General features: G+C 48.2%; 17 non-coding genes across 17 annotated transcripts; all 17 read left to right on the forward strand.

The window, feature by feature from the left end:
* The first annotated feature begins 114 nt into the window (after positions 1 to 114).
* Positions 115 to 187, forward strand: TRNAV-AAC (transfer RNA valine (anticodon AAC)). The gene has a single exon. It is a non-coding gene; the product is annotated as a tRNA-Val (tRNA).
* Positions 188 to 1,523: 1,336 nt separating this feature from the next.
* On the forward strand, positions 1,524 to 1,593 carry TRNAQ-UUG (transfer RNA glutamine (anticodon UUG)). The gene has a single exon. It is a non-coding gene; the product is annotated as a tRNA-Gln (tRNA).
* Positions 1,594 to 2,037: 444 nt separating this feature from the next.
* Positions 2,038 to 2,110, forward strand: TRNAV-UAC (transfer RNA valine (anticodon UAC)). The gene has a single exon. It is a non-coding gene; the product is annotated as a tRNA-Val (tRNA).
* Positions 2,111 to 3,631: 1,521 nt separating this feature from the next.
* On the forward strand, positions 3,632 to 3,704 carry TRNAV-AAC (transfer RNA valine (anticodon AAC)). The gene has a single exon. It is a non-coding gene; the product is annotated as a tRNA-Val (tRNA).
* A 1,336-nt stretch (positions 3,705 to 5,040) lies between these two features.
* On the forward strand, positions 5,041 to 5,112 carry TRNAP-UGG (transfer RNA proline (anticodon UGG)). Its single transcript has one exon. It is a non-coding gene; the product is annotated as a tRNA-Pro (tRNA).
* Positions 5,113 to 5,556: 444 nt separating this feature from the next.
* TRNAV-UAC (transfer RNA valine (anticodon UAC)) lies at positions 5,557 to 5,629 on the forward strand. Its single transcript has one exon. It is a non-coding gene; the product is annotated as a tRNA-Val (tRNA).
* Positions 5,630 to 7,150: 1,521 nt separating this feature from the next.
* TRNAV-AAC (transfer RNA valine (anticodon AAC)) lies at positions 7,151 to 7,223 on the forward strand. The gene has a single exon. It is a non-coding gene; the product is annotated as a tRNA-Val (tRNA).
* A 1,862-nt stretch (positions 7,224 to 9,085) lies between these two features.
* Positions 9,086 to 9,158, forward strand: TRNAV-UAC (transfer RNA valine (anticodon UAC)). The gene has a single exon. It is a non-coding gene; the product is annotated as a tRNA-Val (tRNA).
* A 1,521-nt stretch (positions 9,159 to 10,679) lies between these two features.
* Positions 10,680 to 10,752, forward strand: TRNAV-AAC (transfer RNA valine (anticodon AAC)). The gene has a single exon. It is a non-coding gene; the product is annotated as a tRNA-Val (tRNA).
* Positions 10,753 to 12,097: 1,345 nt separating this feature from the next.
* TRNAP-UGG (transfer RNA proline (anticodon UGG)) lies at positions 12,098 to 12,169 on the forward strand. The gene has a single exon. It is a non-coding gene; the product is annotated as a tRNA-Pro (tRNA).
* A 2,039-nt stretch (positions 12,170 to 14,208) lies between these two features.
* On the forward strand, positions 14,209 to 14,281 carry TRNAV-AAC (transfer RNA valine (anticodon AAC)). The gene has a single exon. It is a non-coding gene; the product is annotated as a tRNA-Val (tRNA).
* A 1,862-nt stretch (positions 14,282 to 16,143) lies between these two features.
* Positions 16,144 to 16,216, forward strand: TRNAV-UAC (transfer RNA valine (anticodon UAC)). The gene has a single exon. It is a non-coding gene; the product is annotated as a tRNA-Val (tRNA).
* A 1,521-nt stretch (positions 16,217 to 17,737) lies between these two features.
* On the forward strand, positions 17,738 to 17,810 carry TRNAV-AAC (transfer RNA valine (anticodon AAC)). The gene has a single exon. It is a non-coding gene; the product is annotated as a tRNA-Val (tRNA).
* Positions 17,811 to 19,146: 1,336 nt separating this feature from the next.
* Positions 19,147 to 19,216, forward strand: TRNAQ-UUG (transfer RNA glutamine (anticodon UUG)). The gene has a single exon. It is a non-coding gene; the product is annotated as a tRNA-Gln (tRNA).
* Positions 19,217 to 19,660: 444 nt separating this feature from the next.
* On the forward strand, positions 19,661 to 19,733 carry TRNAV-UAC (transfer RNA valine (anticodon UAC)). Its single transcript has one exon. It is a non-coding gene; the product is annotated as a tRNA-Val (tRNA).
* Positions 19,734 to 21,254: 1,521 nt separating this feature from the next.
* On the forward strand, positions 21,255 to 21,327 carry TRNAV-AAC (transfer RNA valine (anticodon AAC)). The gene has a single exon. It is a non-coding gene; the product is annotated as a tRNA-Val (tRNA).
* Positions 21,328 to 22,663: 1,336 nt separating this feature from the next.
* TRNAP-UGG (transfer RNA proline (anticodon UGG)) lies at positions 22,664 to 22,735 on the forward strand. The gene has a single exon. It is a non-coding gene; the product is annotated as a tRNA-Pro (tRNA).
* Positions 22,736 to 22,905: the final 170 nt, after the last annotated feature.

Raw genomic sequence — 22,905 nt, forward strand, 5'->3', positions numbered from 1 at the left:
CGCTGCAATTTTCACACTTACTCCTCGCTTTGCGAGCAACTGCTGATCAAGTATAGAGGCAATCGGGCAAACATATGAGGGGAATTTTGCTCCTTCAGTCAAGCCCTCATGCTTGTTTCTGTAGTGTAGTGGTTATCACGTTCGCCTAACACGCGAAAGGTCCCCGGTTCGAGACCGGGCAGAAACAATGGGCAGTGTCTGCTTTTGTGTTTGCTCCCTAAAAGCTTAGTCTCACTCAGGGATGGCCTTTAAAAACTTGTGACCTGTGTAAAACTTGTATTACTATTGCAGGCCGGTAAAAAGTTATCTGCATCTTTGCGTAGTCGTGCATGTGCCTGGTTTCTTATTCTGTTTTTTACTTTTTTTTTTCTTGGCCATGTTATATTGTGGGGCCTTTAAACCTGTCACCTTGATAGGAACATTGCAAGCGGCAGCATCGACAAGTGCAGACTGAGGAGTCAGACCTAAACACAGACTCAGCTGTCAGGATGGCCGAGTGGTCTAAGGCGGCAGCCTCAAGAGAGCTTGATCTTCAGTTAAGCTAAGCATCCTGGTTTGCTCATGTAGTTGTGGGTTCATATCGCACTTCTGATAGGTCTATTTTCTGCCCTTAAATCTTCCTCTGCTTGCACAGCCAGCTCCCCACAACACTATCTTTGCAAGCTGCTGTAGCATATGAAAAGAAATCCACCAACCCTCCGGCTGGGCCCTCAATCAGCATTCCATGTATTTCTGGAAGGGGCATCTCAGTCACGCCTTCTGTTAGAGCTGCACCTTATCACTGTAACTACCATGCTGGTTTCTACTTAAGCAGTTGATTCCATCGTTTGAAGTGAGGCTCTCCTGCCACTTTTGGGCAGAGAAGGCACTGCCCCTGCAACAACAACAGGCAGACAAGCTCAACCTGGGTTTCCTGGTTAGGTGGGCGGAGCAGAATGGCAATGGTCCCTCCTTGTGACTTGAAATTAACATGAAGAAGACAGAGAGGCAGCTGGGAGTAGGCAGTACCCATGCACCCCTGAACACTGTCTTGCGATTTTCACCCAATTCTGAAATGAGTAGGGAGGAAAGGAGGTGATTTTCCTATCGAAGGCCATTCTGGGAATTCAGCCACCCCGCGTCTCCCAGGTGAGTGTTTCAGGCCTGTGAGGCACTCATATAAATCTCGCCTGATCGAGCACTGAGCGAGCAATTGTGCATGAATACAAGAGGCATGCTCCTCTGGCTCAGGCGCAAGAGATGGCAGGCCCTTCAGTGCTTCTGGTCTGGAAGTCTACGGTGCAAGGGCCCAGGTCCTGCGGAGGCGTACAACTACCAGAAAGGGTCTGCTTTTCTCATCAGCGCCACAGTTCAGCTTGCTAGCATAGGGCTTCTTGACTACCTCTTGCCTTGCTAGAGGCAAAAAAAAACCCCTTGGCACAAAACATCAATTGCTATGGCACGCTTAGAAGGAGAGTCTCCAAGTGGCCCTGCTTTTTCACAAAGACACTTCAGAAGATGTTTGAAAGGCTTTTGCAGCAGCAGGCTCGTTGGTCTAGGGGTATGATTCTCGCTTTGGGTGAGAGGTCCCGGGTTCAAATCCCGGACGAGCCCGTGCCTTCATAGGTTCGATCTGTTTTTAAACAGGAGTATTTCTGCTTTCCACTCTTGTAAGATGCCATGGTGGAATGCATTGCATGCTTTCTACTGGTGTCGAGGCAGTTCGGCATGATGAAGGAGTGCGGGATTTCTTTCTAACTGCTTTTTTGTGTTGGAGCAGCACTTCTCGTTGGAACATGAAATGCACAGTGCTTCTCCAAAGTAATTGCAGGGCTGGTTTTGAAATCACCTCTTGGAATGAAAGTGATCCCAATTCCTTTCTTCCAAAGGAAGAGATCCTGTCAGAAAGGCTCAGCTTTGAGCGTCATGAATATTGTCCCTTAGTCCTTGCATTCCAGTCCAAAGCATAGCCACATAAAGAAAGCAGGTGTGTCTGTTTCCAGTGCAGTGGTTCCAGTCCAATGCATAGCCACATGAAGCAAATAAGCAGGCATGTCTGTTTCTGTAGTGTAGTGGTTATCACGTTCGCCTTACACGCGAAAGGTCCCTGGTTCGAGGCCAGGCAGAAACAGCAAGTTGCTGTGCTTTATCACATTATTTGCATTTACCACCTCACCTGACAGGTAAATTGAAATTAAAGAGGCTGTGTCTATCCCTCACCATCGTGAGGTACTACGCTCCAAGGGCATCGGTCTCAACTCACCAAGAGAAGACGATACACCTTACGGCAGTCAGTTGCTCCCTTTTTGACCTTTCCATTGAAGCCTGGGCCTACTGTGGTCAAGCCAGCCAAGGAAGGAAGGTATGAGAGCGAAAATGGCTTTCCTACCTTCACCAAGAACATACACCTTGAGCAAAGAAAGGGCCAGACTTACAAGGCCCTATCGCCACCGGCACATCATCTTTAGTGACGCCCCGGTGGCACTATGTACTGTGCCGTATTTACAAGACGCCGTTCAACCACGTTTTGTGGCTTAACACCACCTTGTAAATACGGCCCCTTCACACGCAGCCCTTTCCCTGGAAGGGGCGTGCAATGGGCGTTGCTCTGGGTGGGCCACTGCAACACCATAGCATTTTGATGCTGCTCCAGTTTTACGAGTTTTTGTAAATCTGTGGCAGCGCCAAAATCCAAGCGCCATACAATGGGTGTCGTTATAGTGGAGAAACGAGCAGAAATGTTTTCATTTCTCCTCATTTTTGCTCTTTCTATGTGTGCTGCACGAACATATCGCCACTGAAGATTTCTGTTGTGCAGGAAGGTGTGCCTTCCTGAACAAAAACAATTTCCCCCTCCACGCAGCCATCCTTGTACCATGGCGCAAGGATGGCTGCGTTGGTGCTCGGCAGCTAATTTAGAGCTGGCGCAGAGGGAAGCACAGGGGTGCGCTGTATTCTACTAAATACGGCGCTTCCCTGCATTTTGAAAATGACTGAGTGCGAGGCTGCCAAATTTGGCAGAGCGTCTCACTCAGTCATCCTCTTGTAATTATGGGCCAAAAGGTCTAAAGGATAGAGGCGTTTTATGTCATGTTCGATGACGACCATGGAAATGACTCTAGTCATATTGCAGAAGAGAGAACCATGTGCATTTTCTTGCCTTGCGATGTATTCGCCCACTCTCTGCCCTCAACCCTAGGAGCAGGGTCTGAGCAGTGGTGCTTCTGTGCCCTCGCTCGTTGGTGTCCGGGTCCAAATCCCCAACACACCCTTTTTAGCAGAAAACACACAAATTTTACTCAAAATACACAAAGCTTGAAGATTCCTCATTCCACTCAAAGCATTGTTGTGCAAAATATTTTTAGCCTCAGGAGAAAAAAAGGATCACCATGCCTTGGCTTCCTTCCTGCTTGCTTTCAGTGTGCTCTGTGTGATGCTTTCACAGGCTCTGGTTTCAGGCATTTAGGCATCAGATATTTGTCTCTACCCGCAGCTGTGACTTTTCAGTACATCTGAGTGTACGCTTGCTGGCTGACAACGCTGCAATTTTCACACTTACTCCTCGCTTTGCGAGCAACTGCTGATCAAGTATAGAGGCAATCGGGCAAACATATGAGGGGAATTTTGCTCCTTCAGTCAAGCCCTCATGCTTGTTTCTGTAGTGTAGTGGTTATCACATTCGCCTAACACGCGAAAGGTCCCCGGTTCGAGACCGGGCAGAAACAATGGGCAGTGTCTGCTTTTGTGTTTGCTCCCTAAAAGCTTAGTCTCACTCAGGGATGGCCTTTAAAAACTTGTGACCTGTGTAAAACTTGTATTACTATTGCAGGCCGGTAAAAAGTTATCTGCATCTTTGCGTAGTCGTGCATGTGCCTGGTTTCTTATTCTGTTTTTTACTTTTTTTTTTCTTGGCCATGTTATATTGTGGGGCCTTTAAACCTGTCACCTTGATAGGAACATTGCAAGCGGCAGCATCGACAAGTGCAGACTGAGGAGTCAGACCTAAACACAGACTCAGCTGTCAGGATGGCCGAGTGGTCTAAGGCGGCAGCCTCAAGAGAGCTTGATCTTCAGTTAAGCTAAGCATCCTGGTTTGCTCATGTAGTTGTGGGTTCATATCGCACTTCTGATAGGTCTATTTTCTGCCCTTAAATCTTCCTCTGCTTGCACAGCCAGCTCCCCACAACACTATCTTTGCAAGCTGCTGTAGCATATGAAAAGAAATACACCAACCCTCCGGCTGGGCCCTCAATCAGCATTCCATGTATTTCTGGAAGGGGCATCTCAGTCACGCCTTCTGTTAGAGCTGCACCTTATCACTGTAACTACCATGCTGGTTTCTACTTAAGCAGTTGATTCCATCGTTTGAAGTGAGGCTCTCCTGCCACTTTTGGGCAGAGAAGGCACTGCCCCTGCAACAACAACAGGCAGACAAGCTCAACCTGGGTTTCCTGGTTAGGTGGGCGGAGCAGAATGGCAATGGTCCCTCCTTGTGACTTGAAATTAACATGAAGAAGACAGAGAGGCAGCTGGGAGTAGGCAGTACCCATGCACCCCTGAACACTGTCTTGCGATTTTCACCCAATTCTGAAATGAGTCGGGAGGAAAGGAGGTGATTTTCCTATCGAAGGCCATTCTGGGAATTCAGCCACCCCGCGTCTCCCAGGTGAGTGTTTCAGGCCTGTGAGGCACTCATATAAATCTCGCCTGATCGAGCACTGAGCGAGCAATTGTGCTTGAATACAAGAGGCATGCTCCTCTGGCTCAGGCGCAAGAGATGGCAGGCCCTTCAGTGCTTCTGGTCTGGAAGTCTACGGTGCAAGGGCCCAGGTCCTGCGGAGGCGTACAACTACCAGAAAGGGTCTGCTTTTCTCATCAGCGCCACAGTTCAGCTTGCTAGCATAGGGCTTCTTGACTACCTCTTGCCTTGCTAGAGGCAAAAAAAAAACCCTTGGCACAAAACATCAATTGCTATGGCACGCTTAGAAGGAGAGTCTCCAAGTGGCCCTGCTTTTTCACAAAGACACTTCAGAAGATGTTTGAAAGGCTTTTGCAGCAGCAGGCTCGTTGGTCTAGGGGTATGATTCTCGCTTTGGGTGTGAGAGGTCCTGGGTTCAAATCCCGGACGAGCCCGTGCCTTCATAGGTTCGATCTGTTTTTAAACAGGAGTATTTCTGCTTTCCACTCTTGTAAGATGCCATGGTGGAATGCATTGCATGCTTTCTACTGGTGTCGAGGCAGTTCGGCATGATGAAGGAGTGCGGGATTTCTTTCTAACTGCTTTTTAGTGTTGGAGCAGCACTTCTCGTTGGAACATGAAATGCACAGTGCTTCTCCAAAGTAATTGCAGGGCTGGTTTTGAAATCACCTCTTGGAATGAAAGTGATCCCAGTTCCTTTCTTCCAAAGGAAGAGATCCTGTCAGAAAGGCTCAGCTTTGAGCGTCATGAATATTGTCCCTTAGTCCTTGCATTCCAGTCCAAAGCATAGCCACATAAAGAAAGCAGGTGTGTCTGTTTCCAGTGTAGTGGTTCCAGTCCAATGCATAGCCACATGAAGCAAGTAAGCAAGCATGTCTGTTTCTGTAGTGTAGTGGTTATCACGTTCGCCTTACACGCGAAAGGTCCCTGGTTCGAGGCCAGCCAGAAACAGCAAGTTGCTGTGCTTTATCACATTATTTGCATTTACCACCTCCCCTGACAGGTAAATTGAAATTAAAGAGGCTGTGTCTATACCTCACCATCGTGAGGTACTACGCTCCAAGGGCATCGGTCTCAACTCACCAAGAGAAGACGATACACCTTACGGCAGTCAGTTGCTCCCTTTTTGACCTTTCCATTGAAGCCTGGGCCTACTGTGGTCAAGCCAGCCAAGGAAGGAAGGTATGAGAGCGAAAATGGCTTTCCTACCTTCACCAAGAACATACACCTTGAGCAAAGAAAGGGCCAGACTTACAAGGCCCTATCGCCACCGGCACATCATCTTTAGTGACGCCCCGGTGGCACTATGTACTGTGCCGTATTTACAAGACGCCGTTCAACCACGTTTTGTGGCTTAACACCACCTTGCAAATACGGCCCCTTCACACGCAGCCCTTTCCCTGGAAGGGGCGTGCAATGGGTGTTGCTCTGGGTGGGCCACTGCAACACCATAGCATTTTGATGCTGCTCCAGTTTTACGAGTTTTTGTAAATCTGTGGCAGCGCCAAAATCCAAGCGCCATACAATGGGTGTCGTTATAGTGGAGAAACGAGCAGAAATGTTTTCATTTCTCCTCATTTTTGCTCTTTCTATGTGTGCTGCACGAACATATCGCCACTGAAGATTTCTGTTGTGCAGGAAGGTGTGCCTTCCTGAACAAAAACAATTTCCCCCTCAACGCAGCCATCCTTGTACCATGGCGCAAGGATGGCTGCGTTGGCGCTCGGCAGCTAATTTAGAGCTGGCGCAGAGGGAAGAACAGGGGTGCGCTGTATTCTACTAAATACGGCGCTTCCCTGCATTTTGAAAATGACTGAGTGCGAGGCTGCCAAATTTGGCAGAGCGTCTCACTCAGTCATCCTCTTGTAATTATGGTCCAAAAGGTCTAAAGGATAGAGGCTTTTTATGTCATGTTCGATGACGACCATGGAAATGACTCTAGTCATATTGCAGAAGAGAGAACCATGTGCATTTTCTTGCCTTGCGATGTATTCGCCCACTCTCTGCCCTCAACCCTAGGAGCAGGGTCTGAGCAGTGGTGCTTCTGTGCCCTCGCTCGTTGGTGTCCGGGTCTAAATCCCCAACACACCCTTTTTAGCAGAAAACACACAAATTTTACTCAAAATACACAAAGCTTGAAGATTCCTCATTCCACTCAAAGCATTGTTGTGCAAAATATTTTTAGCCTCAGGAGAAAAAAAGGATCACCATGCCTTGGCTTCCTTCCTGCTTGCTTTCAGTGTGCTCTGTGTGATGCTTTCACAGGCTCTAGTTTCAGGCATTTAGGCATCAGATATTTGTCTCTACCCGCAGCTGTGACTTTTCAGTACATCTGAGTGTACGCTTGCTGGCTGACAACGCTGCAATTTTCACACTTACTCCTCGCTTTGCGAGCAACTGCTGATCAAGTATAGAGGCAATCGGGCAAACATATGAGGGGAATTTTGTTCCTTCAGTCAAGCCCTCATGCTTGTTTCTGTAGTGTAGTGGTTATCACGTTCGCCTAACATGCGAAAGGTCCCCGGTTTGAGACCGGGCAGAAACAATGGGCAGTGTCTGCTTTTGTGTTTGCTCCCTAAAAGCTTAGTCTCACTCAGGGATGGCCTTTAAAAACTTGTGACCTGTGTAAAACTTGTATTACTATTGCAGGCCGGTAAAAAGTTATCCGCATCTTTGCGTAGTCGTGCATGTGCCTGGTTTCTTATTCTGTTTTTTACTTTTTTTTTTCTTGGCCATGTTATATTGTGGGGCCTTTAAACCTGTCACCTTGATAGGAACATTGCAAGCGGCAGCATCGACAAGTGCAGACTGAGGAGTCAGACCTAAACACAGATTCAGCTGTCAGGATGGCCGAGTGGTCTAAGGCGGCAGCTTCAAGAGAGCTTGATCTTCAGTTAAGCTAAGAATCCTGGTTTGCTCATGTAGTTGTGGGTTCAAATCCCACTTCTGATAGGTCTATTTTCTGCTCTTATATCTTCCTCTGCTTGCACAGCCTGCTCCCCACAACACTATCTTTGCAAGCTGCTGTAGCATATGAAAAGAAATCCACCAACCCTCCGGCTGGGCCCTCAATCAGCATTCCATGTATTTCTGGAAGGGGCATCTCAGTCACGCCTTCTGTTAGAGCTGCACCTTATCACTGTAACTATCATGCTGGTTTCTACTTAAGCAGTTGATTCCATCGTTTGAAGTGAGGCTCTCCTGCCACTTTTGGGCAGAGAAGGCACTGCCCCTGCAACAACAACAGGCAGACAAGCTCAACCTGGGTTTCCTGATTAGGTGGGCGGAGCAGAAAGGCAATGGTCCCTCCTTGTGACTTGAAATTAACATGAAGAAGACAGAGAGGCAGCTGGGAGTAGGCAGTACCCATGCACCCCTGAACACTGTCTTGCGATTTTCACCCAATTCTGAAATGAGTCGGGAGGAAAGGAGGTGATTTTCCTATCGAAGGCCATTCTGGGAATGCAGCCACCCCGCGTCTCCCAGGTGAGTGTTTCAGGCCTGTGAGGCACTCATATAAATCTCGCCTGATCGAGCCTGATCAAGCACTGAGCGAGCAAGTGTGCTTGAATACAAGAGGCGTGCTCCTCTGGCTCAGGCGCAAGAGATGGCAGGCCCTTCAGTGCTTCTGGTCTGGAAGTCTACGGTGCAAGGGACCAGGTCCTGCGGAGGCGTACAACTACCAGAAAGGGTCTGCTTTTCTCATCAGCGCCACAGTTCAGCTTGCTAGCAGAGGGCTTCTTGACTACCTCTTGCCTTGCTAGAGGCAAAAAAAAAACCCTTGGCACAAAACATCAATTGCTATGGCACGCTTAGAAGGAGAGTCTCCAAGTGGCCCTGCTTTTTCTCAAAGACACTTCAGAAGATGTTTGAAAGGCTTTTGCAGCAGCAGGCTCGTTGGTCTAGGGTTATGATTCTCGCTTTGGGTGTGAGAGGTCCCGGTTTCAAATCCCGGACGAGCCCGTGCCTTCATAGGTTCGATCTGTTTTTAAACAGGAGTATTTCTGCTTTCCACTCTTGTAAGATGCCATGGTGGAATGCATTGCATGCTTTCTACTGGTGTCGAAGCAGTTCGGCATGATGAAGGAGTGCGGGATTTCTTTCTAACTGCTTTTTAGTGTTGGAGCAGCACTTCTCGTTGGAACATGAAATGCACAGTGCTTCTCCAAAGTAATTGCAGGGCTGGTTTTGAAATCACCTCTTGGAATGAAAGTGATCCCAGTTCCTTTCTTCCAAAGGAAGAGATCCTGTCAGAAAGGCTCAGCTTTGAGCGTCATGAATATTGTCCCTTAGTCCTTGCATTCCAGTCCAAAGCATAGCCACATAAAGAAAGCAGGTGTGTCTGTTTCCAGTGTAGTGGTTCCAGTCCAATGCATAGCCACATGAAGCAAGTAAGCAAGCATGTCTGTTTCTGTAGTGTAGTGGTTATCACGTTCGCCTTACACGCGAAAGGTCCCTGGTTCGAGGCCAGGCAGAAACAGCAAGTTGCTGTGCTTTATCACATTATTTGCATTTACCACCTCACCTGACAGGTAAATTGAAATTAAAGAGGCTGTGTCTATCCCTCACCATCGTGAGGTACTACGCTCCAAGGGCATCGGTCTCAACTCACCAAGAGAAGACGATACACCTTACGGCAGTCAGTTGCTCCCTTTTTGACCTTTCCATTGAAGCCTGGGCCTACTGTGGTCAAGCCAGCCAAGGAAGGAAGGTATGAGAGCGAAAATGGCTTTCCTACCTTCACCAAGAACATACACCTTGAGCAAAGAAAGGGCCAGACTTACAAGGCCCTATCGCCACCGGCACATCATCTTTAGTGACGCCCCGGTGGCACTATGTACTGTGCCGTATTTACAAGACGCCGTTCAACCACGTTTTGTGGCTTAACACCACCTTGCAAATACGGCCCCTTCACACGCAGCCCTTTCCCTGGAAGGGGCGTGCAATGGGTGTTGCTCTGGGTGGGCCACTGCAACACCATAGCATTTTGATGCTGCTCCAGTTTTACGAGTTTTTGTAAATCTGTGGCAGCGCCAAAATCCAAGCGCCATACAATGGGTGTCGTTATAGTGGAGAAACGAGCAGAAATGTTTTCATTTCTCCTCATTTTTGCTCTTTCTATGTGTGCTGCACGAACATATCGCCACTGAAGATTTCTGTTGTGCAGGAAGGTGTGCCTTCCTGAACAAAAACAATTTCCCCCTCAACGCAGCCATCCTTGTACCATGGCGCAAGGATGGCTGCGTTGGCGCTCGGCAGCTAATTTAGAGCTGGCGCAGAGGGAAGAACAGGGGTGCGCTGTATTCTACTAAATACGGCGCTTCCCTGCATTTTGAAAATGACTGAGTGCGAGGCTGCCAAATTTGGCAGAGCGTCTCACTCAGTCATCCTCTTGTAATTATGGTCCAAAAGGTCTAAAGGATAGAGGCTTTTTATGTCATGTTCGATGACGACCATGGAAATGACTCTAGTCATATTGCAGAAGAGAGAACCATGTGCATTTTCTTGCCTTGCGATGTATTCGCCCACTCTCTGCCCTCAACCCTAGGAGCAGGGTCTGAGCAGTGGTGCTTCTGTGCCCTCGCTCATTGGTGTCCGGGTCTAAATCCCCAACACACCCTTTTTAGCAGAAAACACACAAATTTTACTCAAAATACACAAAGCTTGAAGATTCCTCATTCCACTCAAAGCATTGTTGTGCAAAATATTTTTAGCCTCAGGAGAAAAAAAGGATCACCATGCCTTGGCTTCCTTCCTGCTTGCTTTCAGTGTGCTCTGTGTGATGCTTTCACAGGCTCTGGTTTCAGGCATTTAGGCATCAGATATTTGTCTCTACCCGCAGCTGTGACTTTTCAGTACATCTGAGTGTACGCTTGCTGGCTGACAACGCTGCAATTTTCACACTTACTCCTCGCTTTGCGAGCAACTGCTGATCAAGTATAGAGGCAATCGGGCAAACAAATGAGGGGAATTTTGTTCCTTCAGTCAAGCCCTCATGCTTGTTTCTGTAGTGTAGTGGTTATCACGTTCGCCTAACATGCGAAAGGTCCCCGGTTTGAGACCGGGCAGAAACAATGGGCAGTGTCTGCTTTTGTGTTTGCTCCCTAAAAGCTTAGTCTCACTCAGGGATGGCCTTTAAAAACTTGTGACCTGTGTAAAACTTGTATTACTATTGCAGGCCGGTAAAAAGTTATCCGCATCTTTGCGTAGTCGTGCATGTGCCTGGTTTCTTATTCTGTTTTTTACTTTTTTTTTTCTTGGCCATGTTATATTGTGGGGCCTTTAAACCTGTCACCTTGATAGGAACATTGCAAGCGGCAGCATCGACAAGTGCAGACTGAGGAGTCAGACCTAAACACAGACTCAGCTGTCAGGATGGCCGAGTGGTCTAAGGCGGCAGCCTCAAGAGAGCTTGATCTTCAGTTAAGCTAAGAATCCTGGTTTGCTCATGTAGTTGTGGGTTCAAATCCCACACCTGATAGGTCTATTTTCTGCCCTTAAATCTTCCTCTGCTTGCACAGCCAGCTCCCCACAACACTATCTTTGCAAGCTGCTGTAGCATACGAAAAGAAATCCACCAACCCTCCGGCTGGGCCCTCAATCAGCATTCCATGTATTTCTGGAAGGGGCATCTCAGTCACGCCTTCTGTTAGAGCTGCACCTTATCACTGTAACTACCATGCTGGTTTCTACTTAAGCAGTTGATTCCATCGTTTGAAGTGAGGCTCTCCTGCCTCTTTTGGGCAGAGAAGGTACTGCCCCTGCAACAACAACAGGCAGACAAGCTCAACCTGGGTTTCCTGGTTAGGTGGGCGGAGCAGAATGGCAATGGTCCCTCCTTGTGACTTGAAATTAACATGAAGAAGACAGAGAGGCAGCTGGGAGTAGGCAGTACCCATGCACCCCTGAACACTGTCTTGCGATTTTCACCCAATTCTGAAATGAGTCGGGAGGAAAGGAGGTGATTTTCCTATCGAAGGCCATTCTGGGAATTCAGCCACCCCGCGTCTCCCAGGTGAGTGTTTCAGGCCTGTGAGGCACTCATATAAATCTCGCCTGATCGAGCCTGATCAAGCACTGAGCGAGCAAGTGTGCTTGAATACAAGAGGCGTGCTCCTCTGGCTCAGGCGCAAGAGATGGCAGGCCCTTCAGTGCTTCTGGTCTGGAAGTCTACGGTGCAAGGGCCCAGGTCCTGCGGAGGCGTACAACTACCAGAAAGGGTCTGCTTTTCTCATCAGCGCCACAGTTCAGCTTGCTAGCAGAGGGCTTCTTGACTACCTCTTGCCTTGCTAGAGGCAAAAAAAAACACTTGGCACAAAACATCAATTGCTATGGCACGCTTAGAAGGAGAGTCTCCAAGTGGCCCTGCTTTTTCTCAAAGACACTTCAGAAGATGTTTGAAAGGCTTTTGCAGCAGCAGGCTCGTTGGTCTAGGGGTATGATTCTCGCTTTGGGTGTGAGAGGTCCCGGGTTCAAATCCCGGACGAGCCCGTGCCTTTATAGTTTCGATCTGTTTTTAAACAGGAGTATTTCTGCTTTCCACTCTTGTAAGATGCCATGGTGGAATGCATTGCATGCTTTCTACTGGTGTCGAGGCAGTTCGGCATGATGAAGGAGTGCGGGATTTCTTTCTAACTGCTTTTTTGTGTTGGAGCAGCACTTCTCGTTGGAACATGAAATGCACAGTGCTTCTCCAAAGTAATTGCAGGGCTGGTTTTGAAATCACCTCTTGGAATGAAAGTGATCCCAGTTCCTTTCTTCCAAAGGAAGAGATCCTGTCAGAAAGGCTCAGCTTTGAGCGTCATGAATATTGTCCCTTACTCCTTGCATTCCAGTCCAAAGCATAGCCACATAAAGAAAGCAGGTGTGTCTGTTTCCAGTGTAGTGGTTCCAGTCCAATGCATAGCCACATGAAACAAGTAAGCAAGCATGTCTGTTTCTGTAGTGTAGTGGTTATCACGTTCGCCTTACACGCGAAAGGTCCCCGGTTCGAGGCCAGCCAGAAACAGCAAGTTGCTGTGCTTTATCACATTATTTGCATTTACCACCTCACCTGACAGGTAAATTGAAATTAAAGAGGATGTGTCTATCCCTCACCATCGTGAGGTACTACGCTCCAAGGGCATCAGTCTCAACTCACCAAGAGAAGATGATACACCTTACGGCAGTCAGTTGCTCCCTTTTTGACCTTTCCATTGAAGCCTGGGCCTACTGTGGTCAAGCCAGCCAAGGAAGGAAGGTATGAGAGCGAAATTGGCTTTCCTACCTTCACCAAGAACATACACCTTGAGCAAAGAAAGGGCCAGACTTACAAGGCCCTATCGCCACCGGCACATCATCTTTAGTGACGCCCCGGTGGCACTATGTACTGTGCCGTATTTACAAGACGCCGTTCAACCACGTTTTGTGGCTTAACACCACCTTGTAAATACGGCCCCTTCACACGCAGCCCTTTCCCTGGAAGGGGCGTGCAATGGGTGTTGCTCTGGGTGGGCCACTGCAACACCATAGCATTTTGATGCTGCTCCAGTTTTACGAGTTTTTGTAAATCTGTGGCAGCGCCAAAATCCAAGCGCCATACAATGGGTGTCGTTATAGTGGAGAAACGAGCAGAAATGTTTTCATTTCTCCTCATTTTTGCTCTTTCTATGTGTACTGCACGAACATATCGCCACTGAAGATTTCTGTTGTGCAGGAAGGTGTGCCTTCCTGAACAAAAACAATTTCCCCCTCAACGCAGCCATCCTTGTTCCATGGCGCAAGGATGGCTGCGTTGGCGCTCGGCAGCTAATTTAGAGCTGGCGCAGAGGGAAGCACAGGGGTGCGCTGTATTCTACTAAATACGGCGCTTCCCTGCATTTTGAAAATTACTGAGTGCGAGGCTGCCAAATTTGGCAGAGCGTCTCACTCAGTCATCCTCTTGTAATTATGGGCCAAAAGGTCTAAAGGATAGAGGCTTTTTATGTCATGTTCGATGACGACCATGGAAATGACTCTAGTCATATTGCAGAAGAGAGAACCATGTGCATTTTCTTGCCTTGCGATGTATTCGCCCACTCTCTACCCTCAACCCTAGGAGCATGGGTCTGAGCAGTGGTGCTTCTGTGCCCTCGCTCGTTGGTGTCTGGGTCCAAATCCCCAACACACCCTTTTTGGCAGAAAACACACAAATTTTACTCAAAATACACAAAGCTTGAAGATTCCTCATTCCACTCAAAGCATTGTTGTGCAAAATATTTTTAGCCTCAGGAGAAAAAAAGGATCACCATGCCTTGGCTTCCTTCCTGCTTGCTTTCAGTGTGCTCTGTGTGATGCTTTCACAGGCTCTGGTTTCAGGCATTTAGGCATCAGATATTTGTCTCTACCCGCAGCTGTAACTTTTCAGTACATCTGAGTGTACGCTTGCTGGCTGACAACGCTGCAATTTTCACACTTACTCCTCGCTTTGCGAGCAACTGCTGATCAAGTATAGAGGCAATCGGGCAAACATATGAGGGGAATTTTGCTCCTTCAGTCAAGCCCTCATGCTTGTTTCTGTAGTGTAGTGGTTATCACGTTCGCCTAACACGCGAAAGGTCCCTGGTTCGAGACCGGGCAGAAACAATGGGCAGTGTCTGCTTTTGTGTTTGCTCCCTAAAAGCTTAGTCTCACTCAGGAATGGCCTTTAAAAACTTGTGACCTGTGTAAAACTTGTATTACTATTGCAGACCGGTAAAAAGTTATCTGCATCTTTGCGTAGTCGTGCATGTGCCTGGTTTCTTATTCTGTTTTTTACTTTTTTTTTTCTTGGCCATGTTATATTGTGGGGCCTTTAAACCTGTCACCTTGATAGGAACATTGCAAGCGGCAGCATCGACAAGTGCAGACTGAGGAGTCAGACCTAAACACAGACTCAGCTGTCAGGATGGCCGAGTGGTCTAAGGCAGCAGCCTCAAGAGAGCTTGATCTTCAGTTAAGCTAAGCATCCTGGTTTGCTCATGTAGTTGTGGGTTCAAATCCCACTTCTGATAGGTCTATTTTCTGCTCTTATATCTTCCTCTGCTTGCACAGCCAGCTCCCCACAACACTATCTTTGCAAGCTGCTGTAGCATATGAAAAGAAATCCACCAACCCTCCGGCTGGGCCCTCAATCAGCATTCCATGTATTTCTGGAAGGGGCATCTCAGTCACGCCTTCTGTTAGAGCTGCACCTTATCACTGTAACTATCATGCTGGTTTCTACTTAAGCAGTTGATTCCATCGTTTGAAGTGAGGCTCTCCTGCCACTTTTGGGCAGAGAAGGCACTGCCCCTGCAACAACATCAGGCAGACAAGCTCAACCTGGGTTTCCTGATTAGGTGGGCGGAGCAGAAAGGCAATGGTCCCTCCTTGTGACTTGAAATTAACATGAAGAAGACAGAGAGGCAGCTGGGAGTAGGCAGTACCCATGCACCCCTGAACACTGTCTTGCGATTTTCACCCAATTCTGAAATGAGTCGGGAGGAAAGGAGGTGATTTTCCTATCGAAGGCCATTCTGGGAATGCAGCCACCCCGCGTCTCCCAGGTGAGTGTTTCAGGCCTGTGAGGCACTCATATAAATCTCGCCTGATCGAGCCTGATCAAGCACTGAGCGAGCAAGTGTGCTTGAATACAAGAGGCGTGCTCCTCTGGCTCAGGCGCAAGAGATGGCAGGCCCTTCAGTGCTTCTGGTCTGGAAGTCTACGGTGCAAGGGCCCAGGTCCTGCGGAGGCGTACAACTACCAGAAAGGGTCTGCTTTTCTCATCAGCGCCACAGTTCAGCTTGCTAGCAGAGGGCTTCTTGACTACCTCTTGCCTTGCTAGAGGCAAAAAAAAAACCCTTGGCACAAAACATCAATTGCTATGGCACGCTTAGAAGGAGAGTCTCCAAGTGGCCCTGCTTTTTCTCAAAGACACTTCAGAAGATGTTTGAAAGGCTTTTGCAGCAGCAGGCTCGTTGGTCTAGGGTTATGATTCTCGCTTTGGGTGTGAGAGGTCCCGGTTTCAAATCCCGGACGAGCCCGTGCCTTCATAGGTTCGATCTGTTTTTAAACAGGAGTATTTCTGCTTTCCACTCTTGTAAGATGCCATGGTGGAATGCATTGCATGCTTTCTACTGGTGTCGAGGCAGTTCGGCATGATGAAGGAGTGCGGGATTTCTTTCTAACTGCTTTTTAGTGTTGGAGCAGCACTTCTCGTTGGAACATGAAATGCACAGTGCTTCTCCAAAGTAATTGCAGGGCTGGTTTTGAAATCACCTCTTGGAATGAAAGTGATCCCAGTTCCTTTCTTCCAAAGGAAGAGATCCTGTCAGAAAGGCTCAGCTTTGAGCGTCATGAATATTGTCCCTTAGTCCTTGCATTCCAGTCCAAAGCATAGCCACATAAAGAAAGCAGGTGTGTCTGTTTCCAGTGCAGTGGTTCCAGTCCAATGCATAGCCACATGAAGCAAATAAGCAGGCATGTCTGTTTCTGTAGTGTAGTGGTTATCACGTTCGCCTTACACGCGAAAGGTCCCTGGTTCGAGGCCAGCCAGAAACAGCAAGTTGCTGTGCTTTATCACATTATTTGCATTTACCACCTCACCTGACAGGTAAATTGAAATTAAAGAGGCTGTGTCTATCCCTCACCATCGTGAGGTACTACGCTCCAAGGGCATCGGTCTCAACTCACCAAGAGAAGACGATACACCTTACGGCAGTCAGTTGCTCCCTTTTTGACCTTTCCATTGAAGCCTGGGCCTACTGTGGTCAAGCCAGCCAAGGAAGGAAGGTATGAGAGCGAAAATGGCTTTCCTACCTTCACCAAGAACATACACCTTGAGCAAAGAAAGGGCCAGACTTACAAGGCCCTATCGCCACCGGCACATCATCTTTAGTGACGCCCCGGTGGCACTATGTACTGTGCCGTATTTACAAGACGCCGTTCAACCACGTTTTGTGGCTTAACACCACCTTGTAAATACGGCCCCTTCACACGCAGCCCTTTCCCTGGAAGGGGCGTGCAATGGGCGTTGCTCTGGGTGGGCCACTGCAACACCATAGCATTTTGATGCTGCTCCAGTTTTACGAGTTTTTGTAAATCTGTGGCAGCGCCAAAATCCAAGCGCCATACAATGGGTGTCGTTATAGTGGAGAAACGAGCAGAAATGTTTTCATTTCTCCTCATTTTTGCTCTTTCTATGTGTGCTGCACGAACATATCGCCACTGAAGATTTCTGTTGTGCAGGAAGGTGTGCCTTCCTGAACAAAAACAATTTCCCCCTCCACGCAGCCATCCTTGTACCATGGCGCAAGGATGGCTGCGTTGGTGCTCGGCAGCTAATTTAGAGCTGGCGCAGAGGGAAGCACAGGGGTGCGCTGTATTCTACTAAATACGGCGCTTCCCTGCATTTTGAAAATGACTGAGTGCGAGGCTGCCAAATTTGGCAGAGCGTCTCACTCAGTCATCCTCTTGTAATTATGGGCCAAAAGGTCTAAAGGATAGAGGCGTTTTATGTCATGTTCGATGACGACCATGGAAATGACTCTAGTCATATTGCAGAAGAGAGAACCATGTGCATTTTCTTGCCTTGCGATGTATTCGCCCACTCTCTGCCCTCAACCCTAGGAGCAGGGTCTGAGCAGTGGTGCTTCTGTGCCCTCGCTCGTTGGTGTCCGGGTCCAAATCCCCAACACACCCTTTTTAGCAGAAAACACACAAATTTTACTCAAAATACACAAAGCTTGAAGATTCCTCATTCCACTCAAAGCATTGTTGTGCAAAATATTTTTAGCCTCAGGAGAAAAAAAGGATCACCATGCCTTGGCTTCCTTCCTGCTTGCTTTCAGTGTGCTCTGTGTGATGCTTTCACAGGCTCTGGTTTCAGGCATTTAGGCATCAGATATTTGTCTCTACCCGCAGCTGTGACTTTTCAGTACATCTGAGTGTACGCTTGCTGGCTGACAACGCTGCAATTTTCACACTTACTCCTCGCTTTGCGAGCAACTGCTGATCAAGTATAGAGGCAATCGGGCAAACATATGAGGGGAATTTTGCTCCTTCAGTCAAGCCCTCATGCTTGTTTCTGTAGTGTAGTGGTTATCACGTTCGCCTAACACGCGAAAGGTCCCCGGTTCGAGACCGGGCAGAAACAATGGGCAGTGTCTGCTTTTGTGTTTGCTCCCTAAAAGCTTAGTCTCACTCAGGGATGGCCTTTAAAAACTTGTGACCTGTGTAAAACTTGTATTACTATTGCAGGCCGGTAAAAAGTTATCTGCATCTTTGCGTAGTCGTGCATGTGCCTGGTTTCTTATTCTGTTTTTTACTTTTTTTTTTCTTGGCCATGTTATATTGTGGGGCCTTTAAACCTGTCACCTTGATAGGAACATTGCAAGCGGCAGCATCGACAAGTGCAGACTGAGGAGTCAGACCTAAACACAGACTCAGCTGTCAGGATGGCCGAGTGGTCTAAGGCGGCAGCCTCAAGAGAGCTTGATCTTCAGTTAAGCTAAGCATCCTGGTTTGCTCATGTAGTTGTGGGTTCATATCGCACTTCTGATAGGTCTATTTTCTGCCCTTAAATCTTCCTCTGCTTGCACAGCCAGCTCCCCACAACACTATCTTTGCAAGCTGCTGTAGCATATGAAAAGAAATCCACCAACCCTCCGGCTGGGCCCTCAATCAGCATTCCATGTATTTCTGGAAGGGGCATCTCAGTCACGCCTTCTGTTAGAGCTGCACCTTATCACTGTAACTACCATGCTGGTTTCTACTTAAGCAGTTGATTCCATCGTTTGAAGTGAGGCTCTCCTGCCACTTTTGGGCAGAGAAGGCACTGCCCCTGCAACAACAACAGGCAGACAAGCTCAACCTGGGTTTCCTGGTTAGGTGGGCGGAGCAGAATGGCAATGGTCCCTCCTTGTGACTTGAAATTAACATGAAGAAGACAGAGAGGCAGCTGGGAGTAGGCAGTACCCATGCACCCCTGAACACTGTCTTGCGATTTTCACCCAATTCTGAAATGAGTAGGGAGGAAAGGAGGTGATTTTCCTATCGAAGGCCATTCTGGGAATTCAGCCACCCCGCGTCTCCCAGGTGAGTGTTTCAGGCCTGTGAGGCACTCATATAAATCTCGCCTGATCGAGCACTGAGCGAGCAATTGTGCATGAATACAAGAGGCATGCTCCTCTGGCTCAGGCGCAAGAGATGGCAGGCCCTTCAGTGCTTCTGGTCTGGAAGTCTACGGTGCAAGGGCCCAGGTCCTGCGGAGGCGTACAACTACCAGAAAGGGTCTGCTTTTCTCATCAGCGCCACAGTTCAGCTTGCTAGCATAGGGCTTCTTGACTACCTCTTGCCTTGCTAGAGGCAAAAAAAAACCCCTTGGCACAAAACATCAATTGCTATGGCACGCTTAGAAGGAGAGTCTCCAAGTGGCCCTGCTTTTTCACAAAGACACTTCAGAAGATGTTTGAAAGGCTTTTGCAGCAGCAGGCTCGTTGGTCTAGGGGTATGATTCTCGCTTTGGGTGAGAGGTCCCGGGTTCAAATCCCGGACGAGCCCGTGCCTTCATAGGTTCGATCTGTTTTTAAACAGGAGTATTTCTGCTTTCCACTCTTGTAAGATGCCATGGTGGAATGCATTGCATGCTTTCTACTGGTGTCGAGGCAGTTCGGCATGATGAAGGAGTGCGGGATTTCTTTCTAACTGCTTTTTTGTGTTGGAGCAGCACTTCTCGTTGGAACATGAAATGCACAGTGCTTCTCCAAAGTAATTGCAGGGCTGGTTTTGAAATCACCTCTTGGAATGAAAGTGATCCCAATTCCTTTCTTCCAAAGGAAGAGATCCTGTCAGAAAGGCTCAGCTTTGAGCGTCATGAATATTGTCCCTTAGTCCTTGCATTCCAGTCCAAAGCATAGCCACATAAAGAAAGCAGGTGTGTCTGTTTCCAGTGCAGTGGTTCCAGTCCAATGCATAGCCACATGAAGCAAATAAGCAGGCATGTCTGTTTCTGTAGTGTAGTGGTTATCACGTTCGCCTTACACGCGAAAGGTCCCTGGTTCGAGGCCAGGCAGAAACAGCAAGTTGCTGTGCTTTATCACATTATTTGCATTTACCACCTCACCTGACAGGTAAATTGAAATTAAAGAGGCTGTGTCTATCCCTCACCATCGTGAGGTACTACGCTCCAAGGGCATCGGTCTCAACTCACCAAGAGAAGACGATACACCTTACGGCAGTCAGTTGCTCCCTTTTTGACCTTTCCATTGAAGCCTGGGCCTACTGTGGTCAAGCCAGCCAAGGAAGGAAGGTATGAGAGCGAAAATGGCTTTCCTACCTTCACCAAGAACATACACCTTGAGCAAAGAAAGGGCCAGACTTACAAGGCCCTATCGCCACCGGCACATCATCTTTAGTGACGCCCCGGTGGCACTATGTACTGTGCCGTATTTACAAGACGCCGTTCAACCACGTTTTGTGGCTTAACACCACCTTGTAAATACGGCCCCTTCACACGCAGCCCTTTCCCTGGAAGGGGCGTGCAATGGGCGTTGCTCTGGGTGGGCCACTGCAACACCATAGCATTTTGATGCTGCTCCAGTTTTACGAGTTTTTGTAAATCTGTGGCAGCGCCAAAATCCAAGCGCCATACAATGGGTGTCGTTATAGTGGAGAAACGAGCAGAAATGTTTTCATTTCTCCTCATTTTTGCTCTTTCTATGTGTGCTGCACGAACATATCGCCACTGAAGATTTCTGTTGTGCAGGAAGGTGTGCCTTCCTGAACAAAAACAATTTCCCCCTCCACGCAGCCATCCTTGTACCATGGCGCAAGGATGGCTGCGTTGGTGCTCGGCAGCTAATTTAGAGCTGGCGCAGAGGGAAGCACAGGGGTGCGCTGTATTCTACTAAATACGGCGCTTCCCTGCATTTTGAAAATGACTGAGTGCGAGGCTGCCAAATTTGGCAGAGCGTCTCACTCAGTCATCCTCTTGTAATTATGGGCCAAAAGGTCTAAAGGATAGAGGCGTTTTATGTCATGTTCGATGACGACCATGGAAATGACTCTAGTCATATTGCAGAAGAGAGAACCATGTGCATTTTCTTGCCTTGCGATGTATTCGCCCACTCTCTGCCCTCAACCCTAGGAGCAGGGTCTGAGCAGTGGTGCTTCTGTGCCCTCGCTCGTTGGTGTCCGGGTCCAAATCCCCAACACACCCTTTTTAGCAGAAAACACACAAATTTTACTCAAAATACACAAAGCTTGAAGATTCCTCATTCCACTCAAAGCATTGTTGTGCAAAATATTTTTAGCCTCAGGAGAAAAAAAGGATCACCATGCCTTGGCTTCCTTCCTGCTTGCTTTCAGTGTGCTCTGTGTGATGCTTTCACAGGCTCTGGTTTCAGGCATTTAGGCATCAGATATTTGTCTCTACCCGCAGCTGTGACTTTTCAGTACATCTGAGTGTACGCTTGCTGGCTGACAACGCTGCAATTTTCACACTTACTCCTCGCTTTGCGAGCAACTGCTGATCAAGTATAGAGGCAATCGGGCAAACATATGAGGGGAATTTTGCTCCTTCAGTCAAGCCCTCATGCTTGTTTCTGTAGTGTAGTGGTTATCACATTCGCCTAACACGCGAAAGGTCCCCGGTTCGAGACCGGGCAGAAACAATGGGCAGTGTCTGCTTTTGTGTTTGCTCCCTAAAAGCTTAGTCTCACTCAGGGATGGCCTTTAAAAACTTGTGACCTGTGTAAAACTTGTATTACTATTGCAGGCCGGTAAAAAGTTATCTGCATCTTTGCGTAGTCGTGCATGTGCCTGGTTTCTTATTCTGTTTTTTACTTTTTTTTTTCTTGGCCATGTTATATTGTGGGGCCTTTAAACCTGTCACCTTGATAGGAACATTGCAAGCGGCAGCATCGACAAGTGCAGACTGAGGAGTCAGACCTAAACACAGACTCAGCTGTCAGGATGGCCGAGTGGTCTAAGGCGGCAGCCTCAAGAGAGCTTGATCTTCAGTTAAGCTAAGCATCCTGGTTTGCTCATGTAGTTGTGGGTTCATATCGCACTTCTGATAGGTCTATTTTCTGCCCTTAAATCTTCCTCTGCTTGCACAGCCAGCTCCCCACAACACTATCTTTGCAAGCTGCTGTAGCATATGAAAAGAAATCCACCAACCCTCCGGCTGGGCCCTCAATCAGCATTCCATGTATTTCTGGAAGGGGCATCTCAGTCACGCCTTCTGTTAGAGCTGCACCTTATCACTGTAACTACCATGCTGGTTTCTACTTAAGCAGTTGATTCCATCGTTTGAAGTGAGGCTCTCCTGCCACTTTTGGGCAGAGAAGGCACTGCCCCTGCAACAACAACAGGCAGACAAGCTCAACCTGGGTTTCCTGGTTAGGTGGGCGGAGCAGAATGGCAATGGTCCCTCCTTGTGACTTGAAATTAACATGAAGAAGACAGAGAGGCAGCTGGGAGTAGGCAGTACCCATGCACCCCTGAACACTGTCTTGCGATTTTCACCCAATTCTGAAATGAGTCGGGAGGAAAGGAGGTGATTTTCCTATCGAAGGCCATTCTGGGAATTCAGCCACCCCGCGTCTCCCAGGTGAGTGTTTCAGGCCTGTGAGGCACTCATATAAATCTCGCCTGATCGAGCACTGAGCGAGCAATTGTGCTTGAATACAAGAGGCATGCTCCTCTGGCTCAGGCGCAAGAGATGGCAGGCCCTTCAGTGCTTCTGGTCTGGAAGTCTACGGTGCAAGGGCCCAGGTCCTGCGGAGGCGTACAACTACCAGAAAGGGTCTGCTTTTCTCATCAGCGCCACAGTTCAGCTTGCTAGCATAGGGCTTCTTGACTACCTCTTGCCTTGCTAGAGGCAAAAAAAAAACCCTTGGCACAAAACATCAATTGCTATGGCACGCTTAGAAGGAGAGTCTCCAAGTGGCCCTGCTTTTTCACAAAGACACTTCAGAAGATGTTTGAAAGGCTTTTGCAGCAGCAGGCTCGTTGGTCTAGGGGTATGATTCTCGCTTTGGGTGTGAGAGGTCCCGGGTTCAAATCCCGGACGAGCCCGTGCCTTCATAGGTTCGATCTGTTTTTAAACAGGAGTATTTCTGCTTTCCACTCTTGTAAGATGCCATGGTGGAATGCATTGCATGCTTTCTACTGGTGTCGAGGCAGTTCGGCATGATGAAGGAGTGCGGGATTTCTTTCTAACTGCTTTTTTGTGTTGGAGCAGCACT

The sequence above is a fragment of the Pleurodeles waltl genome, chromosome 10 (assembly GCF_031143425.1).
Source record: "Pleurodeles waltl isolate 20211129_DDA chromosome 10, aPleWal1.hap1.20221129, whole genome shotgun sequence".
Classification (NCBI taxonomy): Eukaryota; Metazoa; Chordata; class Amphibia; order Caudata; family Salamandridae; genus Pleurodeles; species Pleurodeles waltl.